The 24,029-nt window shown below is 50.2% G+C and overlaps 1 protein-coding gene across 1 annotated transcript in view; it reads right to left on the bottom strand.

Moving 5' to 3' along the window:
* Window positions 1-24,029, bottom strand: part of LOC138803286 (potassium voltage-gated channel subfamily KQT member 4) — a 52,258-nt gene that overhangs the window by 22,065 nt on the left and 6,164 nt on the right. The window lies entirely within an intron of this gene.

Below are 24,029 nucleotides of genomic sequence, written 5' to 3' on the forward strand. Positions count from 1 at the left end.
CTGTGAGGGGCATTTCTGTCCCAGCCACTCACAAGGTTGTCTGAGAGAAGTATCCCAGAGGTCAGCCAGGGCTTGAGGAAGGTCATTGACTGAGGGGGGGGCCACCACTCCTGTGCATCCCCTTTGCAGAGTGAGGATGGCTGCACTGCCTTTGTGGGATCTCTTGGAATTCACCATGAGACAGTGACCCAGTGACAGGGCAATCAGGGAATGGAAGGGAACAGAGGAGGAGGGAGATCAGGCAGAGCTGGGCCATTGAGACCAAGAAGTCCCCTCTGGACAGCTGGGGGCTAGCAAGTAGCTCAGAACCAGGCATTCAGGAAGAAACTTCAGAACTTAACTCATCCAACACTTCCCTCATCCTCAACACAAAGGAAGAAACTTCATCAAGAGAGGAAAAGAAACATTTGTGAAACTCATACCTCCAATTAGCCACCAAAAAAGCCAGAAGTGGAGTTGTGGCTCAAGTGGCTGAGCTCTAGCCTTAAGCAAAAAGTCTCAGGGAGGGGGGAGGGAGAGGGGGGAGATGGGAGGGCAGGGATGGTAAGGGGAAACAAAGGAGGAGGCAACAATGCTTGATAAGAAATGTACTCATTACCTTGCCCATGTAATTGTAACCCCTCTGTACGGTAATTTCACAATAAAAAAAAAAAACTTAATAAAAAAAAAGTTCAGGGACAGCACCCTGGCTTAGGACTGGCACTACATATGTTGGTTTGTTATTATCCAAGCAAACCATATTCAAGAAATATTAGAAATTATAAGCAAAAGAGCAAAAGAAAAGTCAAAACCCTTAATTCTGCACCCTGGTGACTCTTGGTACATATGTAAGAAGCTCCTGCATTTTAAACACTGAGGTCATGTTGCCCCTGAGATTTTATAATCTGCTGTTTTCACTTAACTGGTTATGAAGCAGGCATTTAATAGATGTGCTAACTTTTGATGTGGCAAGAAAAATACTGAGGAAAATAATTCCCAACAAAGAGATCCATGTGCCCACTGCTGCCTAAGGTCTATGGACAGCTGACAAAGGCAATGAAGAATTTCTGCCAAGAGCCTGAAAAAAGGACCACAAAAGCTTAGCACAGCCCTTCCCGCAGGAGGGCACTGGATGAAATGGCTTCAAGGAGGTCTCTTCACACCACGACCCCATGCGTAGCCCTACCTCAGTGGCCTGGCTGCTGCTGCTACTACTGTATTTTAGGACTGAATCTGAGGAGTGGAGGATCTGTTCCACTCCTCACCCACTCCTGTGTCTTTGTTTTTCCCCTTTTGGTGTGGGTAGTAGGGCTTAAACTCAGGGCCTGGTCACTGTCCCTAAGTATTTTTGCTCAAAGCTAGATAAAGCTCAACCACTTGAGCCACAACTCCATTTCTTTTTTGTTTTTTTGTGGTTAACTGGAGATTAGAGTCTCACAGATTTTACTGCCCAAACTGGCTTCAAACTGGGATCCTCAGATCTCAGCTTCCTGAGTAGTTAGGCTTTTTAGCATGAGCCACTGGCGCCCATATATATATGTATGTATGTATGTATGTATGTATGTATGTATGTATGTATACATATCTATGTGTATATATGTACATATATGTACATGTACATATATGTACATGTACATATATATACATGTATATATCTATATAGATATGTATATAATGCATTTTCTTTTTAGGTCCAACACCAGGACTCCAACTCAGCACTTGACATTTTGCTCACTGACTAGCACTCAACCAACTGAGCCATGCCTCTAATACATAAATGACTTTTCTTTTTCTTCTTTTTCTTTTTGTTTTCTTTCTTTCTTTCTTTCTTTCTTTCTTTCTTTCTTTCTTTCTTTCTTTCTTTATTTATTTATTTATTTTGGGTCTGGTCATGGGGCCTTGAACTCTGGACCTGGGCGCTGTCCCTCAGATCTTCAGCTCAAGGCTAGCGCTCTACCACTTGAGCCACAGTGCCACTTCTGGCTTTTTTCTTTTTTGCTTAAGTGGTGCTGAGGAATTGAACCCAGGGCCTCATGCATGCAAGGCAAGCACTCTACCACTGAGCCACCTTCCCAGCCCCTTCTTTTTGTTTTAAATGCATTTTCTTAACAACACAGACAGGTTTTACCATTAGCAGGTGTGAGGGGTGGTAACAACTCCTAGAAGACCAGCTCACATGTCCATCTGCCTATCAGCATCTCTTCTTGGATGTCTGGTAGCCTTCCAAACTGAACTTGTCCCCTCTCTAGCCTACCAGCTGGTTACAGACATCCAGGATAACCAAGCCACCCGTGGCTCTTCTTGTCTTTGTCCTCCACATCTTGCTCTATAGAATATTCTGCAGGGACTGGGAACATGGCTTAGTGGTAAAGTGCTAGCCCTGAGCAAAAGAAGCTCAGGGACAGTGCCCAGGCCCTGAGTTCTGAGGAAAGAAAGAAAAGAAAAGGAAGGAAGGAAGGAAGGAAATTTTGCAGAACATACCCATGAACGGACCAGTTCTCACGGACCAGTTCTCATTGTCCCTCACCAAGCCCCCATCATCTGGCCCCTGATGGATCTTCCTGCCTTTCCTCTCACTTCACACTACCTACTCTTCAAAGCAGCCAGGGTGATCTTCCTACCATGTAAAGCTGAAAAATATCACTCTGCTTGGAACGCTCCACTGACTTTCCATCACACATGGAGAGTGAAGGTCAAGCTCTTGAGCACAGCCAGCAAGGCCCTGCAAGGTCTGGCCTCCAGCCCACCTTTCCCTACTCCCTGTTAGCTCACTTCCATCCTTCTGGCTTCCTGAACATTCCTGGAACACATCTAACACATTTCCATCTCCAGGCTTCATCTTGCTTTGCTGCTTCTTCTACCTGTTGCTCCTTACTAATCCAGGTCACTGCTCAAATATCACTTCCTTGTAGAGGCCTTCCTCAGCCATCCTCTTTAACATACGAGCCTCATCTCCTCTCCCTCTCCTCACCCTGATTGATTGATTGACTGATTGATTGACTGACTTCACAGCAAGGCTAAAAAGGCTGAGAAAATGACCAGCGGGAATTCACATAAATAAACATCAAAGTCACCAAACTAGGACCCACTGTGGAAGTTCTTAGAGCTCTAAGAATATCCATTGCTGATTTGGGGTCCCCAGCATCCTTCCTAAGAAAACATGAACTTTAAGGGGGGTTGAAGTTTTTTTTCCCCCCCTTGGTCAGTTGTAGGGCTTGAACTCTGGGCCTGGGCACTGTCCCTGAGCTCTTCAGCTCAAGCCTAGCGCTCTACCACTTGAGCTACACCGCCACCTCTGGCTTTTTTCTGTGTATGCGGTACTGAGGAATCGAACCCAGGCTTCATGCATGCTAGGCAAGCACTCTACCACTAGGCCACATTCCTAGCCCAGAGTTGAGGTTTTTAGGTTTGTTTTGCCAGTACCAGAGCTTGAATTAATAGTGTCAACATTTTTTTCTTTCTTTTTCATTCAGCATTTTTCCCCCCCAAGAATAGCACCTTACCACTTGAGGCATACCTCTAGTTCCAGCTTTTTTTTTGCTGGTTAATTGAAGATCAGAATCTTTCAGATTTCTTTGCCTGAGCTAGCTCCAAACCATGATTCTCAGCCCTCAGCTTCCGGAGTATCTACAAACATAGGTGTAAGCCATTGGTGCCTGGCTGGCAGGGAGTATTGTTATCCTCTACTGCGCAACTCATTTGAAAGGACATCCTGCATTCCTGATGAATGATTCTCATCTTCCAGATGAGAATAGGAGACCCAGGACCCAGAGACCTGCTCAAGATCACACAATGACTCAACAGCAAAGCTAGGGATGTCCCAAAACTAACTTGAGGCTCAGCGGTGCTGACCTTGGCCTTGGTCTTTGCCCTCGCACACACACAATCTCTTGGGGCAGCAGATAGAAGGTCAATGTCTGGGGTCTAAGGATAAAGGAGACAGGCAGAAGGATCCTGTGAGCTGGCTCCAGGGTTGTGGTGCTCCAAAGAGGGGAGACCCTGGGAGAGGGGGGAAATGCCCTTCTCTCCTGAGCAGATCTCTGGAATGAGGGCAGAGTCCAAAGGAGACTTAAAGGTTTGTTTTCCTGGTTACTCAAGGTGCTTATCCCCCACTCCAACCTTTTCTCCTCAGCCTACCCAGTGCTGAGATTACAATGCTTAGCTACTTGCATTTCTACAAAGTGCTCCAATGAACAGTGCTGCTGTTCTGTGTGGGAATCATAGCTAAGACTAATTGGCTCACTGAGTCAGTTACTATCCAGTTCAGAGCTTTTTAAACAACTATAGTTACTGCCATCATCCCATCCACACCTGTTCAAATTACTGCCCAGACATGGCCTTCAGGAAGTGGGAGATGGGGATGCTGGGGAGGTATTATGCCAATATTGGCTTCACCCTGAATTCACTGAGGGACCTGAAGTCATCACAGTAGCTGTTCCTGCTGACCAAGGACTTCCCATTGGCTGGATACTCCACATGCATGTGTCCACTTCTTGAGCCCCCATGGCAGCAAGCCCAGGACTATGAGTATATAGGTAGGGGTCAGAGGGTTCAGTGTGACATCTACACAAAAGAGCATATGTACATAGCAAGGAAGGGACTTTATGGCCTATAAATTATATATCTCAATGAAGTTGTTACTTAAAAGAAAAAGCTAGAGGAGTGGCTCGGGTGATTGAGTTCCTATCTAGCAAGCCTAAGGTCTTGCGTTCAATCCCCAATACTACCCAAAAAAGTTAGGAAGGAAAGAAACAGAAGGAGCTATATCAACCTTACTTTTTCAACGTGGCAAGGCAGAATCTGAACTCAAGACCATCTGGATCACTAGGTCTCTGTTTCTCTGTCCACAACATAAAGGTGGCTGATTCCATGATGACTAAAGTCTCAGCAGAGAAGTGGAAGCTCAGAGGGGATGTCCCTAGGACAGACACTGGGATGCTAGAGAGATAGGGCTGTGATGGGTGGGTCTGGCAGGGAATATCAGAGCAGAAAAGAAGTTGCCACCTCTTTTATGAGCTACAGCCACCTAGGAAACCTCGTTTAGCTACAATCATCCAGGCTTACTGTGTGAAGCCAGAGATAAACAGTCCCAAGAAATTAACATCGCAGCAGTGATATAATAGACAAGATGGTAACGGTGTACGAAGGCAGTCACCTCAGGTAACTCTCGGTAGCCACAGGGAAACTTCTTGGAGGAGGTGTCTAGACAGAGTTGGGATTCCCCAGGCAGAGGCAGCATGAGGTGCAAGCAGCAGTGACGCAGGTGTGTAGGGAAGGAGCCGAGAATGGCTGGTAGTTCTGCATGGTGGGGGCCTAAAGCGAAGGGGACAACGGAGAAACCCAGAGGGACAGATCCTTGAGTGGTACCTTCAGGCACTTGAACAGTATCCCAAAGGCAATGGGAGCCATGGAAGAGTTTGAAGACAGAGAATAACATTTGTTTGTGTTTGTGTTTCAGGGCTACCACTGGGGCAGTATGGAACATGAACTAGAGTGGAGAGACTGATTAGGAAGACAGAAGAGGCTCCACAGTAATTCTGCTGAGAAGTGATGGTGGCCTGGACAGGGGATGATGGGAATCTGCAATCCCCAAAATGAGTAAGTCCACTATCCCTATACACACCCACCCTCCCCAGGTAACAGGTACCTGAATTTCCCAAAGCAGGCCACTCTGGCTGAACCTGGACCTTCTCAGTGGGTTTGCACAACAGGCTCCCGGAACCAGGCCACATTAATTACTTCAGGCTGAAACCACAAACTTGCAAAGTCCCCTCCCGAAACTTTTTGTACTCCAACCACCTTTACCCAGGACCCCACTTAAGTCCCTTCCACCCCCGCTCCCGTGCCCGCCTTATGTCTCCTGACTCTCCTCAGGTCACCATGGTGTTTCTATTCAACTCTTCATAAAGTTGATCTAGTCTGTTGAAGCATTTTCTGCTCTTTCTTTGTTCTAATACCTTCATGACTCAGTTTCCTAACAGGGGACAGGGTACCAGCAGGAACAGAGAGAAGAAGTAAATGGCTTTCAGGATGCTATGTGAAGTAGGACTTGGTGATTAATTAGAAACTCCTGCTGGGCACTGGTGGCTCATGCCTATAGTCCTAGATACTCAGGAGGCTGAGATCTGAGAATCAAAGTTCAAAGCCAGCCTGGGCAGGAAAGTCTGTGAGACTCCTATCTACAATAAACCACTCAGAAAAATCTGGAAGTGGTATTGTTGCTCAAGTGGTAGAGTGCTAGCCTTGAGCAAAAGAAGCTCAGGGACAGCGCCCAGGCCCAGAGTTCAGGCCTCAAGACAAGCAAAAAAAAAAAAAAAAAAAAAGAAAAGAAAGAAAAAAAGAAACTCTTTTATTTCTGGTTAGGACACTGCATTGATAAAGCAAGAGGAATGAGCTCATGGGAGACCTGGGAAGAGGTGCAAATGATGAGGGAGATGCACTGTGGACATGTGGGGGAGAGGACACTAGGGAAGAACAGACGTAGGTGGGGAGTGCCGGTGAGGAGACATCAAATGAAGGTGGTGACTAAAGTATGGGAGCAGCGGAGGCTGTCCAGTGAGCTTTGTCACTGGGGACCTTGGCCAGGGAAGCCTTAGAGGGATTAGGGACCAGAATAGGCCCAAATGAATCCAGAAACTACAAAGGACAGAGGCAGGTGAGTTGGAAAGGAGTATTCTTTTTAAGATGAGTCATAAGTCAGATATGGCAGCTCATGCCTATAATCCCAGCCACTCAGCAGGCAGAAATTGGAAAAGTTGTGGTTCAAGGCCAGCCTGGGGAAAAAGTGAGTGAGACCCCCATCTCAATCAATAAAAGATGACACCCATCTTCCTATTTACACAGGAAGTATAAAATAGGAGGATCACAGTCCAGGCTGGTCCAGGCAGAGGCATAAGACCTTATCCCCAAAATAACTAAAGCAAAAAAGGTGGAGTTCTTCAAGTGGTAGAATGGTGCCTGCCTAGCAAGTGTGAGGCCCTGAGTTCAAGCTCCAATATAAAAAAAAAAAATACACACAAGATGGAAGCATGAGTGTATAGAGCTGGAAAGCTGAGGATGGAGGGAAAGGAGTGAGCAATGGTATGAAGTCCCCAGGGAAACTGGGAGGCTGGGATCCAGGGCAGCCAGGGCTAATGCTGAACAGGAAGTCCCACCCACTGCCATCAACCAGGTAGGTGAGATGGAGGAGAGAGGTAGGTAGGAGACTCGGCTGGGGCTGGAGGATAAGCTCTTGCATGGGGGTGAGTGGGGTAGAGGGTTCTGTGAGGAGGCAAATCTGTCTCAGGTGGAGCAAGGCAGGGTGCCAGATCTGAGGCAGCCCTGGAGAGGGCCCCCATGGGAACCCAGGGCCATTATCCCTACCAGCAAGAATGGGGGTTGAGCCCTAGAACATTCCACGACCTCAATGCAAGCATTTGGGGATTTTTTTTTTAGTTCTTATGGTTTTAAGGCATGATTCTCTAATGAGAACGCGGATATATGGGGGAAGGGGATACAAGCCCCCATCTCAAGGTCAGATTATAGATACACTAAAGCTCTGTCCCTTCCTTCCTCTAGGACCACCTTGCCTCCCACTCACCAGGGCCCCTCCCCCAAGACTGAGCCTTGCCAGTGTCTGGGGCCTGCCCTGGCTCCAGCTGGCCTGATTTCTGTCACTGGACTGGAGAGAGTCTGATTCCTTCCTCGTTCTCCAGACCAGGGCCCCAGAGGCAGGGCCTTATCTTTCCTCAGCTTTCAGGGACCTCAGGGCCAGTCTGTCCTACTCAGCCATGGGTCCTATAGGACTGAGGTCATAACCCCGCCCCCCACCTGCAGGCAAGAAAGCACTTTGGGGGGTTATTTGTTTAGGGTGAGAGATTATGTATCTCTAAACTGGGCTGAAACTCAAGATCAGCCTGCCTCAGCCTGCTGAGTGCTGAGACTACAGGTGTGTGCCACCACATCTGGCTTGTTGAAAAGGGGCTTTTTTTTTTTATTCTTTCTTTTTTTGGTCATGGGGCTTGAACTCTGAGCCTGGGCGCTGTCCCTCAGCAATTCAGCTCAAAGCTAGCGCTCTACCACTTGAGCCACTGCGCCACTTCCCGTTTTCTGGTGGCTTACTGGAGATAAGAGTCTCAAGGACTTTCCTGCCTAGGCTGGCTTTGAACCGTGACCCTCAGATCTCAGCCTCCTGAGTAGCTAGGATTACAGGCATGAGCCATCAGTGCCTGGCTAGAAAGGGACTTCTTAAACCACAAACCAGAGCTGATATTGAAAAAGGAACTTCAACTAGACTTGACAGGAACTTCCTGACAAAAGGGTACACACAGCCTGGTCTAGAGGATCCCATGGTTCTCTAGGGGGAATGGCACTTACTCTTGCAGGGGGGATGAGGGGAGGGGCAGTAAGCAGGCTTCAGAGCGAGGCTCTTTCCAAGAATCCTCAGGGGCTGGGAGGAGAAATTTCCCCTGATCCAGCGATTCTAAATATGGCAAAGGCAGCAGGAGCACGTGATCCAGGGCCCCACACCGGCCGCTGCTGTGTGGCCGCCTCTCTGGGCAGAGGCCTGTGTTGGGGCTCAGGGCTGGGATGAGATCTAGATGGAACTTCAGTTTCTCTGCCCTCAACATGAAGGTAGGGGACACCTCACGACAGCTAAGGTCCTTTCAGCCTTAACTCCAGCTGCAGGGCTGGGAGGCAGTTGGCCCTCAATTCAGTTCTGTGTTCTCTGAGGATGTCCCTAGAGGAACAACAGCAGCCAGCACATAGTGCGAATGATGAGAAAAACATCCCTTCTTGGAGGAACAATTAGAAAACACATTTCTTTAGCTGGACAAGTTGCAAAAGCTTGACCCCTCTAGCTGGCCCTACTAGAAACAGCATCCCTTAACCTGGGCCAATGGTTCAGTGCCTGTAATCATAACTACTCAGGAGATTCAGATTTGAGGATTGCGGATTGAAGCCAGCTCAGGTAGTTAAGTCTATGAGACTCTTAACTCCAATTAACCACCAAAAAATATGGAAGTGGAGCTGTGGGTCAAGTGGCAGAGCACTGTCTTGAGAGAACAAGCTAAGGTTAGCACTTAGGCCCTGAGGTCAAGCCCCAGCACTGGCTCAAAAATAAAACAACAAAAAAAGAAACAGCGTTCCTTGGTGTGGACTGTCCCACCTCTGAGCAAAGGCTAGATTTTAGTGCCATTGGAGTTCCTTTGTGGTATACAAGCTGTATAGCCCAGAGTAGTAGCCTGTGAATGGCTCCATACCCCTCTTCTATCTGCTACTGGTCAATCCAGGCTGGGAGTTTGAGGCAAGAAGGATCCGCCTTCAGGTTCTGCTGAGCCAATCAGATTCTTTCTTGGGATGGAACTAGGAGCCATACAAAATAAGTTGGCAGGAGATCATCTCCTGGTCTCTATTCTGTGACCCCCAAATGTGCTTATCTCTTGATACAAAACCTCTGTGATATTCTACTTTCCTCTACACCTCCACATGCCAGTCTGTCTAGAGTTAGTCCAAATGGCCTGATACTCACAGGACATGAGAGGTAGAGTTTTCTAGACATGATATTTGATGAATACTATGGTTTGAATGTGATTTGTCCTCCAAGATTCTGTGGGTTGGGAGCTTGGTCCTTAGTGAAGGGCCATTAGGAAGTGACAGGATCTTTAAGACGTACAGCCTGGGGGAGTAGGGGGTCATTTCAGGTGTGATCTCAGAAGGCTTTAGCTCCAGTCTTTGGCTTCAGGTCTCACCAAGTAATCCTCACCCTCACAGGCTGCCAGGATTGAGGCCTTCACCAAAGCTGAGTCAATGCTGGTAACAGGCCTATGAGCCTCTAGAACTATGAACTTACACACACACACACACACACACACACACACACACACACACACACACACGAGGGGGGATGAAGATTTAGCTAACTGGAAGAGCACTTGCATAGCAAGTGCAAGGCCCTGAGTTTGTTCCTCTCCTCTGCCACAAAAAAAAAAAAAAAAAAAAAAAAAGAACTGCACTTTATAAAATACTTGATCTCAGGTAACAGAAAACAGACTAATATGGTAAGTAGCCTTATCCTCTCCCACCTGAACCATCCCCAAACCCTCTGAATTGTCCTCTCTGCTTCCTTCTGCCAGGCCAGCCACATTACCTACCGCACCAGCTAAGTGAGCTGAGGGAGATGTCTACACAAGCTAGGGATAGAAGAAGGAGGAAACACAGATGTCCATTCATTGGGGGCTGGCCAGGCAGCACTGACTTCTCTAATGGGGAGCTGTGATCCTCCTAAGACAAAGATGATCAAAATGAAGGGGAACTAAGGACTAGAATATAGGCAGCCGTGATTTATGAAACTGAAAGACGATGGTCAGCGGAAACCTTCTACTGGTTCCGTAAAGCAACTCCACCTACAGTCAGGTGGCCTAATTCTACATGCTGGGTTGGCCTAAGATTTTGTTTGAATGAAGAGCTTTGCTTTTTTCATAAAGCATGAAATCATCAACTTGCAAACTCAGATCCAAGCTCCTTAGCATGGTTACAAGGAAGACCCCACCCACCAGGCCACTTTATTCTCTGCTCCCAAGTGACTAGCTGGCACTGGATACTCCATTAGCATAATTCTGCCCCCACCACAACCGACAGAGCTTTTATTTTCCTTCCTTACCTTTTGTTCCTGGCCCTATCTTTGCCTTCTCTGTTAGGCTTCACCTTCGGCTGTTAGTTTCCCAAAACTCCACTTACTCACCTCCAGATGGAGTAATTTCGGTTACTACCTTCCAAAGACCCAGAGGTCATGTCCTTTCACATTGCACACCCTGTGTCTGGCACACATGGATGCTGGGTGTTTATTGAGAGAGAACATACCCCACACTTGGTATCACCCCTTCTTCAGAATGCCGTACTGCCCCCCTCTTGCTTCCATACCTCAAACTTTCCTGATATAGGAAAGATTCTGAGGACTCTACACAGCCCATAGCCCTGGCGTGCTCATTCATTCATTTCTTCAATCATCATTAACCATTTACTGAGGATTCATTGTGGGCCAGGAATAAAGATACAGGAGACCCTGCCTTCAGGAAGCTTACATTCTTAGGAGGTGGTGTCAATAATAAAGGAGTAAAGGTTCAAGTTGTCAGATGCTGATAGGAAAAAAAAAATGAACTGGGAAAGGAAGACATGGAATACTGGTGCAGGAACAAGTGGGCCAAGGAAGCAGCTTTGAGAAGGAAAAGCCAGAACAAAAGAACTGAGTGAGCTGGACACATGTCTGTCATCTTTATCAGGAGGCTGTGATCTTAAGATCATGATTTGAAGCCAGCTGGGGCAGGAAAGTTAGTGAGACTCTTATCTCCAATAAACTATGCAAGAAAGCTGGAAGAATGGGCTGGGAAGGTGGCTCAGTGGTAGAGTGCTTGCCTAGCATGCATGAAGCCCTGGGTTTGATTCCTCAGTACCACATAAAACAGGAAAAGCCAAAGTGGCACTGTGGTTTAAGTGGTAGAGCTCTAGCCTTGAGCAAAAGAAGTTTAGGGACAGTGCCCAAGCCCTGAGTTCAAGCCCCAGGACCAGAAAGAAAGGAAAAAAAAACAAAATTGAGAGGGTGCCTAGTGTGTTTCAGAACACTCAAGAAAGGAGTTGTCCCTTGGCTGTAGGCATGGCTCAGCAGTGTATCACATGAGACCCTCCGTTCAAACTCCACTACTAGGAAGGAATAGTTCCCAAGCAAAGTGGACAAAGGGAGCCTGGGAGGAAAGGAGGACAGAGACAGTGCAGGTAGAAGTGGACCCCTGCTGACGGCAGTGGATTTGGGCTTGTACTCCAGGTAAGACAAGATGAGGAACTGTGAGCAGGAACAGCAGGATCTCATTCATGTGCGGTGCGCAAAAGATCCCCAGGCTGCAGAGGAGAGGACAAACTTGGGGGTCTGGGGCAATTTGCCACACCTCTAGTTGGGAAGCTAATGGTATAATCCTTGCAAGATACGCCTGCAACTTGCTTCAAGGGGAAGTGGAGGTGGCAAGATGTGATCAGATACTGGCTATATTTTAGCACTGAAAGATCCTTCAGAGATCCATTAATCCTCTGGCTTATAGATAGGAAAACTGAGTCCCAGAGAGGGGCCTGGCTCATGCAGTTGATAACAGCTATTCTTTTGATTTCTCCTCTTTTATGGCATCTACCCTTACTTCCAAAAATCTTATTCTGGGACCAAGAAGGGCCCTATTCCTGCCCTTCCTGCATGTGCCAGGGTGGCACTGGCTCTGAGTATTTCCTAGTTCCCTAGCTACTTGAGCCTGGTGGGGGTCAGAGTCACCTCTAAGGAGGTTTCTGTTCTCTGAATCAGCAGACTTGTGCCAGGGGGAGAGGGGAAGGAGGGAGAGCTTAGTCCTGCCACTTGGTTTTCAGTACTCCCAGAACAGAGAGCCCCAAGAGCTGACAGGGTGGAACAGGAGCTTTGGGGAGGGCAGAGCCCCCAAGGGAGCTCAGGCGCCAAGACTGAGCCCAGCCAAGGAGTTCTGCACACTCAGCCATTGAGAACCCCACCCAGTGGGAGGTTTGCGGGCATAAGGGGGTAGAAGAGGAGAGTTGCAATGCCTTTGCTACCAATAAGCAAAGCAGCATGCAAACGTGCAGGTCACACCTAGGGTAGCTGGTTACAGCTGCTGACAGCCAGGCACCTGGTGAGAATCTCAAACCCAGAACCAGCCAGACTAAACCCAATGGAGCCCTGCAAGCTGAGAAAGGCTGGCTGCAGCCTTGGGTTAGGAAACAGCCCTTCAAGTTGCCCAGCTTGCAGTCCCAGCAGACCAAGTCCTCTAAAAGGCAGAAGCCTGCCTGGTGGCTCTGAGAGAGAAGTAAGTATTAGGGAATAGAAAAGAGCTGGGAATCTAGGGCGACAGATCCTCTAGCCCTAGAGGACCCAGCTCTGTTGCCAGTCTACCGAAGACTTGGGAAGCAGTCTTGAGTCTTGGTGTACTTCTCTGCAGAAGGGTGGAGGAAGGGGCTGGGAGGGACCTACTTCTCGCTGGTTCCGCTGAGAATGGGGTCTCACTCAGGCTTCCCGAATGGCAAGTGACATCCTGGGTAACTTCTGAAGCTGTTAGTCCGGGGAGAGGGGAGTACTTCAAAGTTGTGGAGTCTCTGGAGAGGGCCTTTTACATTTCATTTGCATGGGAAGTCTAGATGGGACGTTCTTCTGTCTACAGAACTCTCCCACAGTTGAAGAATGATACGGAAAAAAGGAGGTAGGCTAGACCAAAACAGAACTTGCAATAGCCCATTAACCGCAGATCACCAGAAGGGGACAAATCCTACAGTATCTGGTCCTGATGCTCCCTCTTTTTCTGAGGAAGATATACCCTGAACGGATCACCGTCAGAGCAAGGCTTGACGCAACTCTGCCTTGGCTGTGGGACCTTGGCCGAGTCAACTATTCCTCTGGAGACTCAGTTTCTTAGTCTGTCTGACGGGATCAATGCTCTCTGGGATCAAGGCTCTGTGGAGGCAGGGGTCTGACAAGCTTGGGTTCACCCCGGGACAAGGAGGCTGACAGCAGGCGGGGGAAGAGGGAGGGGCTCCTGGAGACTCCTCCCCCCCCCCCCGTGGTCCTCTGCCCTGTCGGTTACAGGAGACCCTTTCTCTACCGCAGAGGTTGAGTCCAGCTTCCGCCCCCCCCTCACGCGGTCAGGGCGTGGGCGTGAGAGCGGCAGAGGGGCGTGGCCACTGCTGTGGGCGGGGCGCGGGCGGGGCTTCGGGGACGCCAGGCCCAGGGGCGCGAGGGGCGAGGACGGCGAGGTCTCGGGTTTCCTCCCCGCCCCACCGGCTTCTTTTTCCGTTTCCAAATTAACAATTGAAAACACGGCGGCCTGAAAGGCGAGCAGCGGGCCAAGCGGAAAGTGTGAAGGTGCCGTGGCGTCCCCGAGACCTGGGACGAAGAGGGAGGACGAAACACCCGGACCGTCCACCCTACAAGGCCGGATGGGGGGGGGCGCGCTGGGCACCCCAGTACCCCACAGCTCCAAGGCTCCTGAGTCGAGTCCTGACCGGATCCAGTCCCTGGCACTACCCAGGCTAGAGTCCCAGGACCCAGTGCCAGGCTCCGGGTGGTGCCAGTTCCCGAGGGGACGAAGTGGGGGAGGGGTGCCAGGGCTGGGTTTCCACTCCCGGGCCGAGCGCCCAGGAGGGGCAGGTGCCAGGCAGCACCTCAGAGCACCATCCTTGAGGGCTCCCAGTGTCAGATCGTTTCCCGTGTGACCTTAAGAAATGAAGTCATTTCACGGTACTGGGACTCAGTAGCCTCATCTGGAAAATGGGGAGAAAAACACACACACACACACACCCTTCACACACACACACACCCTTCACACACACACACACACACACACACCCTTACCATACACCCACCAAGCAGAGCAGGCATGAGAGGAAGAAACAGAAAATACATGAAGTTGGCTGGCTGCCCAACACAATAGTAACTATTAATTGTGTTGTTAATGATGCTGAATCCTTGGCATTCCACTACCTATTACCATAGCCAAGTGAGCTGCCCACTAATGGGGTTCATGCTTTGCATTTCCCTCCTAAAGCAGGCCCTGATTGATGGATAAAAGAAACTGAGACCGGAAAGGTCCTTGTAAGGAGCTCAAAGTTCCACAACAATGAGTGCAAAGAACTGGGTCCTGACCCCTTGAACCAGGTCCCTGGTATAGAAAGCATGGTCCTGTCTTAGTTGTTTGCTCTATGTCCTGAGAGGCAGGTGCCAGTAAGTAGTAATGAGCAGGGTCCCTGCTTCCAGGAACCCAAGGTCCCAGGCACAGACAGAGAGAGCCAGGGGCTGGACACAAGATAGTTTCAGGTCCTTCTTTCCACCATAACGCAAGCTCTGTGGATACAGAGACTTTTGTTTGCTCAGTGTTCTTTCTCCATCCTGAAACAAACTGGCAAGGATGGAGGTTCTAAGTGAGCGCTTACTGAGTGAATAAATGTATGAAAGAGCACGACCGGGGGCTGGAAGGTGGCTCAGTGGTAGAGTGCTTGTCTCGCATGCATGAAGCCCTGGGTTCAATTCCTCAGTACCACACACACACAAAAAAAGCCAGAAGTAGCACTGTGGCTCAAGTGGTAGAGGGCTAGCCTTGAGTAAAAGAAGCTCAGGGACAGTGCTTGGACCCTGAGTTCAAGCCCCAGGACTGGCCAAAAAAAAAAAAAAAAAAAAGAGCAGGAGCAGTGTGTCATTCCCCTGTGTGAAGGGGTTGACTTTGGGGGTAGGGGTTAACATGAGGTGCCCCTCCCCAAGGTAGTTGGAGGAGGAGACAGACAAGTAGGGAGACAGAGGAGAACTTCAGCTGGTCCCAGAAGGCAAAGATCACTCCTTTTTCCTAGCCACCCCCACCCCCACCCATCTTTCCAGCTTAGGAATCCTGACCTCTCTAGAACTCAGCCCCATTCTCCTGCCCCAGCTGGCCTCCTCACTGGCCACCAGTAGTCCAGCCCTCAGCCCCACTCCAGTCTAGTGCCCCTCCCTCACTGACAATCCTATTACGGCTTCAGTTCAGCAATGAAAACCAAGCTCCTTAGACAGTGACAGAGGCTGTCCACAAACCAAACATCACACACACTCTACTTCCCCGTGGCTGGTCCATTTCCACCTTAGAAACTTTTTGTGAGTGTATGTGTGTGCTGGTACTATTACAGGCTTGAATTCAGGGCCTAGACACTGTCCTTTAGCTTTTTTGCTCAAGGCCAACACTCTACCACTTGAACCACAGCTCCACTTCCAGCTTTTGATGGTTAACTGGAAGAACTTCACAGACTTTCCTGCCTGGGCTGGCTTGGAACTATGATCCTCAGATCTCAGCCTCCTGAGTAACTTAGATTACAGGCATAAGCCTCTGGTACCCATTGCACCATGAAGACTTTTGTGCTCTCTCCTCTCCTTGAAACCCTCTTCCACAGCAAGAACCCTGTTCTGTTTTGGAAAGACTTGCTCTAGCCCCTGGCCTTTGTCACTTTCTTTTCTGACAGTCTGTGCTGGGGGCTGTTCCTTCCTCTGCCTGCTCCCATGCTACCTCTTCCTGGAGACCCTTCCTCTACAGCAGGGCCAGTCTGACTGGCCCAAGTGGATGCTCAGACTGACCAGGAATGCCCAGGAAGCGAACAGGAAGACCCAGGTTGCCAAGCACTTGAGACTTAGTGACCTGTGATTTCTGCTGGGTCCTGTGAAGCCTGAGGGTTCTGGGAAAGGGAGAGAGAGGGCTGATGCAAGCACTCACCTAATGCTGGCGGGGAGGAGAAAGTACAAATGGAAATCTATATACTGTAAGGTTTAAATCAAGCTAACCTGCTATTAAATAAAACACATTCTATCCATCCTGACACATACACCTTCATAATGATCTGGAAGACCATGTTTGAATTTAAGTTTGGGGGCTCCTTGGAGTCCTATGCTGGAATCTGGCAGAGAGAGGATAGCCAGGCCCTGATGCCCTCTGATCTTCAGCCCATAGTATACCCCCATTCTCTTCCCACATTGAGCCTATCTCACTGAGAGGGAGCATGGGCAGGTTCCTGTGGAGCTGGGCCAGGTTCCTTCTACACTGCAAATCAGCTGCCTCTCCTTGGGTTCACATACCAGTGGCTCTGAAATCCAGAATTACTTGGAATGTGTTCAAGAGCAAGAACTGAGGACCACCTATAGGCTCCAGGTATGCAAGGACAAATAGGCTGAGTGGCCAGAATTCTGGACCCCCACTCTAGACGGGAGAAGAGCACTGTTTTGATCCATTCTGTAATGTGTCCATGGTTCTAGGTCAGGTTTCATTTTTGACAACCATATCTTCTGCTTAAAACAGGTCAAAATGCTGTAGTCTGGACAAACCATTCCCTTGTCTGGCCAAACGGGGGGGAAGCCAAGGTTACCAGGCTGCTGTGACCACAATCATGCAGCGAGCTACAGCAAACCCAGGGTATGATCCCTGACACTCTTGTCTCCCTTCTGGACTTTAGCTTCCAGGACTACACAGGGTCTCCAATGCGACAGTTCCTCCAAGGTGGTAATGCCCAGTCACCATAGGTTTGACAGTGGAGCTGGACCCTCAGCTCAGATCACCCAGCTCAGGGTGGATTGAAGAGCCAGCCCAGGCCAGAGAAGGAGAGAGAGAGAGTCCTGGTATAAATAACAGTGGGGGGCCGGGATGTTTGGGCCTATCTCCCGGGCGACAGCTGTGTTTACTGCCCAGCAAGGGGGGGCATGGCCCACACATTTGCCTCCCTGACTTGTAGCCAAATTTCTCCAGGAAAGGGTGGCCTAGGATTAGCCCCAAACACTCCAACTCTGTACCCTAACCAATTGTCTGTCCCAACATAGGCCCTACAATTGTCTGCCCTAAACACAACCCCAGGCAGTTCCCAAGTCCTTCAGCCTCAAAGGCTGGCCAGCACTGAAACTCTTTCAGTCCTAAATGCCCAGCCATTTGCCCCACAAGTCCTAGATCTGCCCAAATGCTGGGAGGATGGGGAGTATGAGAAGGGAAGAGAAGGCCCCAAGCAGAAATTTGGATGTGTGCCAGCATCTGAGCTTGGGCCACTGGGCATGGGGCAGGGACAAACCTCTCCCACGGCCCTGGCCAAGACAGAGGGAGGGCTGCAGCCCCTAGAACAAGAGAATACAAATACCTCTCCCCAGACCAGGCCCATCTCATGCCTGTCATGTACTGGGCATTAGATGGCGAGACCCAATCATAGGAAAGTCTAGCAAATGCCTTCATGCCACAGGCAATCTCTGTCTTGGCAAGGCAAACCAAGGGTAGCAGCTGTACCAGGCCCCAAGCATGGGACACAGGATTCATACAAGCTGAGTGCCAGCCAGTGGGGGCCAGCCAAGCCTACCATTCACCCACGGCTCTGCCTACCTACTTCATGGGTCTTTCTTGGGATGCCAGCTGATTGGCTCTATGTGCTGTGTCTATCAGAGGCAGACAGAGCCTTGGGCTCTAGCCCCATCTCAGCCCAATGACCTTGGGCAAGTCATTCTTCTCTGAGCCTCAATGCAATACTATCTCCTCCAGGGCTGACTGGAGAACTCAGTAGGACTTGTTAAGCATGAAAGATGAATGCTTACAAGGGGCCAGGTATACTTTAAAGTGATTTGTAGAGCAGCAAGTGGGAGACGGGACCTCCTTCCCAGTAAAAGGTAGCATTTTAGACTCAGAGTCTAAGGCTCCAGGAGGTTAAGGAACCTGCTAGAGACCACCCAGAAGGCATTTGAGCCCAGGCCAGTCTCAGTGAGACTCCACAGAAAGGTGGTTGTTTTCTATCACTGTGTGGACAAGTATGCCTCTTGGACTGAGCCTGGACTCCATCTGATCTGAGTGTAGTCCCTGCCCAGTTTGGAGCCTCAGTTTTCCCATCAGGAAAATGCAAGAGCTGGGTCCTGTTGGAAGAGCAGAGCTGCCTGGGTTCCCCTCTCCAGACTCCCCACCACCATCTCAGCCAGTCCTCTTCTAAGCCACTGTTCTAGAGATACCCCCCTCCAAACCATACACCTCATATTCTCAGGACCTGATCAGACACACTTGGGGCTTCCCTCACCCTCCTTGCTTCCACAGCACCCCCAGCTCAGCATATGCCTGCCCCAGGCCAAGGTTTGCATACACTGTGTAATTTTCCCTACAGGCAAAGTCTTAGGGCTCTAGGCCAGCTTGGGGCAGGCAGAACCTGGGCAGGGTTCGTGGGTAGCTGTGGAGCAGGCACTCAGGGGTCTTGGGCCCTGCAAGGAGGCAGAAAATGAGGAGGCCATGTGAACTGGCACACTCAAGGGGTCCCTGTCAGAATTCTCCCTTTTATCCTAGCCAGTCCCAGAAAGGAGTTTTAAACAGGAACCTGCTTGTCATTGCCACCTGCAGTTCCTGTCACCTTCTCCAGGAAGTTGCTACTCATCAGCCTGGTGCTCTCCCCAGCCTGCCCCTAAGCAGACCCAGCCTCTTCTTTGGTCACTCTTGCCTCTTCAGGGCTCCCACTCTTTTCTTGCTGCCCCTTGAGAATGCCACCCTGGGCCTTCTGAATCTTCGCCTGCGCTAGTCCCTCTCCCGGGGGAACCTTGTTTCTTGCTCCTCTTTACCTCGCTGGCTCTCACTCCCACTTGCCTTGTGTATCTCAATGTAAGCCTCTTCCTCTGAGAAACCTTCATTGATGGCTGGTCTTGGCCAATCTGTGCTCCTGCAGAATTGTACAGCCCAGGAACAATGGCACTTAATAACTGTTATCCTGGGAGCCCAGCCTCCCAGGGACTGGGGGAGGGTCTGATTCACTGCTCTGTCCCCAGCACCCACCTCCCCTGAGGGACTGCAGGGGAAGCTTTCCAAAGGAGAGGGAGTGAGTCCCCATGTGGAGTGGGTAAGAGCAGGATCTTGGACTTAAAAAAGATCCTTGCCTCTAGAGCCAGATCTCTGGGGTTTGAATCCAGGCGGGTTGCTTATCTAACCTCTTTGTGCCTCAGCCTCCTCATCCAAAACATGGGCCTGCATCACAGAACTGTAGAGGGGACCACTTGAGACAGAGAAAAGTTCTCGGAGCAGCACCCGGCAGGCCATGCATGCTCAATAAACACCCACTATTAGTATCTTTATTGTTACTGGGAGCCAGACCACTGGGGAAGCTGAGCCTTAGGGCAAGAGATGACTGCTGGCCACTGTCCAGCAAGGCCTGGCCTGCAGCGCACTGTGGGTGCCCAGGTCCACTGTAGCCCTGCAGTGGCTGAGCACAGCCCAGGGACCCTGCACACGCAGGCTCTGCTGGCACTCTGCTGTGTGCACTGAGCCCAGAGAGCTCAGGCCCTGAGCACCTGCTGCCACTTATGCCTGGGTGGAAAGGGTGTGTGCTTAGCCTGAGGCCATCGTCACTGTGTATTCTTCTAGACAACACCAACCCCTACCTCTTAGGGTTCCTGCGGGACTCAGTTCTCTGTGAAAAGCACTTAACATACGTGCTACCAGTCAGACCAAGGATCTTATGCCAAGCGCTATGTTGAGGACTCTGAGCCTGGCTCGTGTGAGGACATTATTTTCCCATGGTTCCCTGGGCCTCAGCTGGTACCTCTCTGAGCTGCCATCCGGGGATCCTGACAGAAAGAACTGCCAGTCAGGCCAACCTGCTATTATAGGACCCACCTGCCTCCTCACTGTCTTTTCCACAGGGCTCAACTCAGTGCAGGTGAGGGAGGACAGGAGCCCAGCCCCCCAAGGAAAGTGAATGTCTGGGATGGGAAGATAAAAATATTTTTTAAATGCAACGCGCCATTCTTCAGATTACTTTGTGAGCTCTGTGAGGTGGGAGCTGGAGATGGTATTGTCATACTATGTGGAAGGAAGCTGGCGCCTCAGAGAGGTTCAGTCACCTGCCTGGTATCACACAGTCTCTAGAAAACAAAGGCAGGAGCCAAATCCAACCTGGCAACTCTGAGTACACTGCTACTGAGTCTGGCTGGCCCAGTCCAATTTTGGGCAAGAGCCCTGGGCTGGTCCTGGAGAGCAGGGCCTGAGGCTCCTCTGTTCCCCTAATTCCTCTCTCCATCTGCTCCCCAGACTCCTCCTTTGCTCGCCCCACCGATCAGCTGGAGGAGGTAGGATGCTGCCCAAAACACTTTGGGAACTTCATAAGGTTGTCAAGTTTTTATTTTGCCAAGTAAGGGCATTTTAAAAAATTCTCAGTCCATCGTTTTTATAAAAGAAAGGACATAATCTCAGTCCTTTAAATGGAATAAATTTAGCTTCATGAAAAAGTCACCAAGTTGTCCTTATTTCCTTGGATTTTGCCTTAGGCCACGGAAAACCACCTTGGGTCTGCTGATGTGTTAAACAAACCATTTGAAAATCTGGGCTTGGAAGTCAGCGTCATAGTTTCAAATCCTGCCTCTGCCACAAATAAGCTGTGCAAGTTGGTGTGCCTGATTTCCCTTCTCTTGTCTATAGAACTAGAACAATAGCAGGGTCAGCCATGTAACAGGGATGAGAAGAATCAGCTGGCCTGGGGTTTGCCAGTGCTCACTCAGGAACAGATCAGTGGTTCCTCTCCTGGGCCTCTAGCTCCACACGGTCCTTAGGATAAGGCCGTCTCTATAGCTCAGTGATCAAGGCCTGGTCCTCGGGTCCTGGGCATCTCAGACTGCAGACAGCAGAACTCAAGAGCCCTACCTCCAAGCCTTCACTCTAGCTGTTGCAGCCATCTGGGACATGCACAAGGAAAAAAACCACCAAGGCTTACTGAAGACAGGACTGAGTGCTTTCTCTACTTGTCTCCAGTTGGCAAAACCTTTCTCCTCCTCATGACCAGGCCCCAAGACCACCTTTATTTCCTCGCCCATCTACATTCACTCATTTCTAACCCCATGCCCTGCTCAGGGCTCTCAGCCTACACACTCGGATCTCATCACCCAATTGGGAAGAACCAAGAGTACCTGAGGGTGAGAGAAACTGAGCTCTGAGGATATTGAATGACTCCCCCAGCTGACTCCCAGGGTGGGTCAAAGAAGCAATGGGCCTTTGAAGAACTGGGCTTTGAAGGATGTAGAGGAGTTAGTCAGAGGCCATGGTAGACAGAATAGGGGAGGGAAATAAAGCAGGAAAAAAAAAGCCCAAGGAGCAATAAACAGAACAGTTGGGGGTTCTGCAGGTCATTTCCGGGGAAAGAAGCAGAGAGTACCTGGGAGGAGGGCTTTATGATTTGGACAGTGGGAGTAGGGTGGGGGGTTTGGTGGGACAAGCTGTGAGTGAGATGCGCAGGGAAGGTGGTACCTCGCAGGAAGGTCAGGGATGAAACTGGGGAAAGAGGGAAAGGCCATTCTCAAGGAGGTATCCCTTGACGTCACAGGAGATCACCCATGAAACTATACAGGGAGGAGGACCCCAAACAAGACTCCAATACTCAAAGGCAGAGTGAAGAAGCAGAGGGACTGAAGGAACTCAAGAGGCAAGGAGGAAGCCTATGTTTCAAGATAAAAAGCAGTGGGCTTGGTGGTGCATGCCTGTAGTTGCAGCCCTTGAGGCGGCTAAGGCAGGAGGGTTGAGATGGAGAGATGGAGGCCATCCTGAGCTACCCTCACATCCTGAGCTACCCTGTCTCACTTTTAAAAAAAGAAACCCAGGGGAGAGGCTGAGGGTGTGGCTTGGTGGTAACACATTTGCCTAGCACGTGTAAAACCCTGGGCTCCACCTCCATCGCTGGGAAAACAAAACACAACATAACAGGCATGGGAGGGGCTGATGTTCTCACTCGGCCTTCTCCTACCCCAGGTTGTACCTCGGTCCCCTGCTGGACATGACTGCACCCTCTGTTCCCCATCCCAGTGTCTCCCACCAAGCTGCCACCAATCCCAAGGTTGGAAGGGGACAAGGGGAATGGATTCAGAGGCTTCTCCCTTCCCTGAGGATGGGAGCTCCTGGGAGGCAGCCTTCTTCCCGCACTACTTTCCAACAATTCCCTTCCACTGAGCTGTATCCTCAGGCAATTAGGTCCCTTCTCCTGGCCTCAGTTTCCCCATCTACACAACAAAGTTGTGGATCTGTTGGAGCTCTGTGGGCTCCAGCTCTGCTGTTGGGTAACAAGATGGGCAAGGGTAGCAAGGCCTGTTCTGGATCTGACCTGTTGGTCCTATCCGCAGAGGGACCAGATTCCCACTGTACCGGGGCTGGTCCCTCCGGGGAAGGTGCTAGTCTTGAGGCAGGAGCAGAGGTATCCAGATTGTGCTGACAAGGCTGATCCTTCTCCCACCATCGCTACCTAACCCTCTGCTCACTCTTCACCCCTCCCCTCCGCCGACAGCCAGAGCCCAGCAAAAAATAAACCCAAAGACGGTGACCAGGACAAGCCTGAGGCTCCCCAGAAGGGTGAAGATGCAGCCTGTGACCCCAATTCCCAGCAGGTCCCCATCTGATCCCCTTTCCAACGTTGTCCTCAATTTTTCCCATGCTGTAGAAGAATTCCAATCTTGGGCTTGATGAGGACAATTAAACCTTGTCTAGTCTTTCTGGATGGGGGTTATACAGTCTTAAAAAGAGTACCTCAGGGCTGGGAGCTGTGTTAGATTCCTCAGTACCACACAAACAGGAAAAGCCAGAAGTGGCACTGTAACTCAAGTGGTAGAGTGCTAGCGTTGAGCAACCAAAGCTCGGGGACAGTACTGAGGCCCTGAGTTCAAGCCCCAGGAATAGCAAAAGAAAAAAAGAAAGAAAGAAAAAAGAGTACTTCAGAGACTCCCTCCGACCTCCTATTTATCGGGCAGTTCCTCCTGCTGTTTGACCTCCAGCTCCTCTGCTCCATTAACCTTTAGCAAGCTTCCCCCAGTCCTACTCACTTGGCTTAGGTGTTTGAGAAACCAGAAGAGTGGACCCCAAGATTTCCCTCCAGCTCCCTGCTCTACCTACTGTTCCTCAGACTCTAGGAGGGAGAGAAGGGAGTGGAATCCCTGATCTCCCTGCTCCTTTTCCTTCCTCCCTTGGGCACTGCCCACAGATTCCCAGTCTCTTGTCCGGGGCTGCTCTTCCTACCAACACCTTCCAGGTGCCAATCCCCAGGGCGCAAAGATCTTGCCCTGGCGACAGATACCCAGAGAACCAGGAGTCCTGAGAGTCTCTATGGAGACTTGAGCCCCGATCAGTACCCTCCTCCAACCTGCAACTTCCCTTTGGGCTAGCGGGCTCCTAGGCTCCCTTCTCTTCTAAAACATAAGCACCTCCCCCCTCAAATCCCAGGTCCTAAGACTGAAGCTCCTCTCCCTCCTCCATTCTTCTCTGTGTAGGCAACACTGAGTGTCTTCAACCCATTTTACAGAGGAGGATGCTGAGGCTCAGCATAAGGATGGAATGGGGGATGCTACCTTCAGGAAGAGTAAAAACACATTTGGACTCTGCCCTCATTCCAGAGACCTGCTTGGAAGAGAGGGGCATTTCCCTCCCCTCCCACGGACCCCAGCTACCGCTCTGAGCACCACAACCCTAGAGCCAGATGGCTGCTCCCTGTGGCACATAGCACACTTAAGTCCACACAGACATTGGGAGCCACGGTCGTAGGAGACAATG

This window comes from Dipodomys merriami, unplaced genomic scaffold (genome assembly GCF_024711535.1).
Source record: "Dipodomys merriami isolate MVZ:Mamm:240054 unplaced genomic scaffold, mDipMer1.0.p SCAF_34, whole genome shotgun sequence".
Lineage (NCBI taxonomy): Eukaryota > Metazoa > Chordata > Mammalia > Rodentia > Heteromyidae > Dipodomys > Dipodomys merriami.